The sequence below is a fragment of the Priapulus caudatus genome, unplaced genomic scaffold, assembly GCF_000485595.1.
Source record: "Priapulus caudatus unplaced genomic scaffold, Priapulus_caudatus-5.0.1 Scaffold23, whole genome shotgun sequence".
NCBI lineage: Eukaryota > Metazoa > Priapulida > Priapulimorpha > Priapulimorphida > Priapulidae > Priapulus > Priapulus caudatus.
Genome location: NW_014577084.1, coordinates 144,422 through 148,114, shown reverse-complemented (window position 1 = coordinate 148,114; position 3,693 = coordinate 144,422). Strand labels below are relative to the sequence as shown.

General features: G+C 36.2%; 1 protein-coding gene across 2 annotated transcripts in view; it reads left to right on the top strand.

Annotated features, from left to right (window-relative positions):
* The window catches only part of LOC106813237 (hemoglobin subunit mu-like), a 6,246-nt gene that overhangs the window by 667 nt on the left and 1,886 nt on the right, over positions 1-3,693 (top strand). The gene's annotated exons all lie outside the window — the stretch shown is intronic.

Sequence of the window (3,693 nt, the reverse complement as noted above, 5' to 3'; positions counted from 1 at the left end):
AGATAGATAGATAGATAGATAGATAAATAGATAGATAGATAGATAGATAGATAGATAAATAGATAGATAGATAGATAGATAGATAGATAAATAGATAGATAGATAGATAGATATATAGATATACATAGATAGATAGATAGATAGATAGATAAATAGATAGATAGATAGGTAGATAGATACATAGATAGATATATAGATAGATAGATAGATAGATAGATAGATAGATAGATAGATAGATAGATAGATAGATAGATAGATAGATAGGTAGATAGGTAGATAGGTAGATAGGTAGATAGATAGAGAGATAGATAGATAGATAGATAGATAGATAGATAAATAGATAGATAGATAGATAGATAGATAGATAGATAGATAGATAGATAGATAGATAGATAGATAGATAGATAGATAGATGTAGTACACAGATTATACGCGTCTCTACGGCATCATATAATGATTCCGCATTAGCTGCACATGCGAAACACATTAATGATCCACAAATTTATGTCTCGTATTGATAGTTATTATAATTATGGCGCTGCAAAACTCGCAATAGAGCTACAGTGCTATATATAGGCGGGTTACTTAGATACCAGAGTTCGTATATCTCTCTGGAGAAGGATAGATGGTGACGAGTTTTGATCATCTGTTCTGGTATACTAATTAATACTGAGCACACTGTATGAATGTGAACGCTCTAAAAACGATCTTAGAATGTTGGAATGACAAAATTTTGCCGTTAAAATAACAAGGTTTTTAGCAGGGAGGCTCCTTGGTCCAATGAATCTATTCTCCTCGGTGCGTGAATCTAATACTAACGCCTACGCGCTTACTCACCTACACGCACGCATATAATACTCGCCTACATTTTTCAGACCAATTTCACTAGAATTTTCAGACAAGGGGGTCGTGGGATTAGTGTTGAATATTTTAGTATAAATAGCTTCAGATGTATCAGCAGACATATCTGCGGTTATCTAACTCCTAGTAGTGTTGTATTAAAGAATAGTTCTAGCATAGTTTCCCTGACCCATCCGGAGATACATAATTACCTGTCGTTATAGTATGCATAATAGTGGATCAACATGTCCCACCTATGTTCAATCTTCAATTGAAGAGCCGCTCTACCAGTCTCAATCTCTATCGTGCTAGAGGCCGTTGCCAGAAACAAAATTAGCATTAACATTGAAATTAAAACATTACAATAAACATCAAAACATTAACCATTAAAAATAGCTCACGATGTTTCTGACAACGGCCCCCTGGTTTCGTAATTATCATATCACTATGAGAAACAGCTCCCGTTATAACTGTTCGTTCTAGAAAGTTCTAGAAAATGTGCGAATGGCTACTCCGATCACCAACACAGCTCTCAATGATACCTTCCATTAAGGAAGTCATTCAATCCCAAAGCTCAAGCGCTTTAACTCCTAGTTAAGTTGCCGAGTAAATTATTGTTTAACGACAGGAACTCATCACTCACTATCGAGTGACGAGTACGGTGAATCTGACGATATAGTGAACTTTCTGTCAATATATTATGTAGACATACGCATTATAGTATATTATACAGTAAGACATACACATTATACATATACATGCAAATCGTAATAATCCGCAGAATAGCTGGTTAAACGACATTTTCCGCGCATCGTGTCTATTTTGATGTTATTACAATTACTACTTACTACTACCGTGAGCCTACCGTAGAGTTCAATCAAAAACGCAAATGTTAATTGCCATAGTAGCAGGTTATGAGATATAGCTGGAGTTTCATTCATTTTCAAGATTGCCTAATTATAAAATCATTTTATATGCTGTGAAATGCTCTGGGTATGTAATTTGAAACCGAAAATTTCTACGAAATTCCCAAGATTCTTTACCACGACTCGTATGTTTGTATTTTGCAAATTTATTTTTGAATGGTGCGTTTAAGCACATGGCCTATATACATTATTAGCACTGTTATGATATGTGTGTATGTGTGAGTATATCAGTGCATATACGCGTGTGTCAACAGCTATACATTGAACAACTTGTCATGATATCGTGAAATGTAAATAAAAAGCTACAGTAACCTTGGTATACATTTAAAAAATTTAATTCTTGTATACGCACCTAATTTAAACGCACGCTATGTATATGCATGCAAATTATTCAACATGAAGACAATTAACCTAAACCGTGTAAAGAAATTTTCGGTACCCATATGAGCTATATGTATGTATATCACCTATGATGTGATGTAATTAACATAAGCAGGAAGCTAATTCTTCTTACATGTCACTAATGTCTTGTCGGGAACACGTGAATACTAAGATGGCGGCGATAAATCCAGCAAGTACATAGTAAACTGCTGTTTCGATCTACTTCAACCTATCATCAAAAACTATAACTAAAACGATAACTATGGGGGATTCTGTGCCTAATATATGAGAACTATAATATAATAATTGGGGTATAATATGTAATTAACCCAAGGAAACATCAATAAAAATAATAAAAATAATTATCGGAAGCACTAAGACAAGCGTGCCTTCGGGCAAGCTGACGCAATTACTGTTTCCTCAGCAACAATAGCAGAGAATTGATCGTTAATACTGTTACACTACCTAATATAATTATACTAGCAGGTAGGTAGGTAGGTAGGTAGGTAGGTAGGTAGGTAGGTAGGTAGGTAGGTAAGGTAGGTAGGTTAGGTAGGTAGGTGTAGGTAGGTAGGTAGGTAGGCCTACCTACTTACCTACCTACCTACCTACCTACCTACCTACCTGCCTACCTAACCATAAAATAAACTACCACCTACTTAGCTAAAATTTACCCTGCAGTCATCGCATCTCAAGCGCGCGTATAAACGATATGCGTGCGCTCATGGGAGAAATTGGAGTGCGTTAAACAACGGCAAATTGCCAACCAAGTACCGGCAAAGTTTACAGTTGATTCTATAGTCGAGCGAGTGCCCCGCACTCCCGTTTTTAGTAACATAATATGTTAAGGAGGCAGAGAAACGCGCCTCTCTTCTCTCGCTCAGCTCAGGCGGATGAGCAAAGCTTTAAATCTAATAACTAAATATAACTCGTTTTCCCGGAAGCAACCGTTAGTAAAAACAGCTTACAGCTAGCGCCTGGGATGAGTGATATATGTATATATATATATATACATAAACACAGTTTTAACAAGGTAGAATGTCAAGCATGTTCTGGATTTCCACTGGTTTAAATTTAGCCGAATTGCTTTCAAAATGACACCGTAAAATCAACGTCAGTATTGATAAAACATAGCATATGATGCGCTCTGACTGCGCTGTTAACTATAACGAATATATTCAACCGCGCAGTCGGGAAGTGGGTTGTAACCCACGCTGTTGTAAAATCCTAGCGTGTGTAGCGTAGTTTTTTTTTTTGTTTCCTCGCTTTCAAAAGACCTTTACATTCTTGCGTCGAATCGAGAGGATTCGGTTGGTATTTCTAGTCGTGGTTGACACCCGAGAAGCGATATACCAGCAAGGATACAGTGCTGACAATACCCACAGTAACCTTCTTGTCGTATTTCATTTTAGTTTTCAAGCTCGGTAGATTTATTATTCCGCCAGTTATCAGGACTCGTATGCTACGTCAGAGAAGCCACCGCATAACGACACACAGTATATATATATATATATATATATATATATATATATATATATATATAATA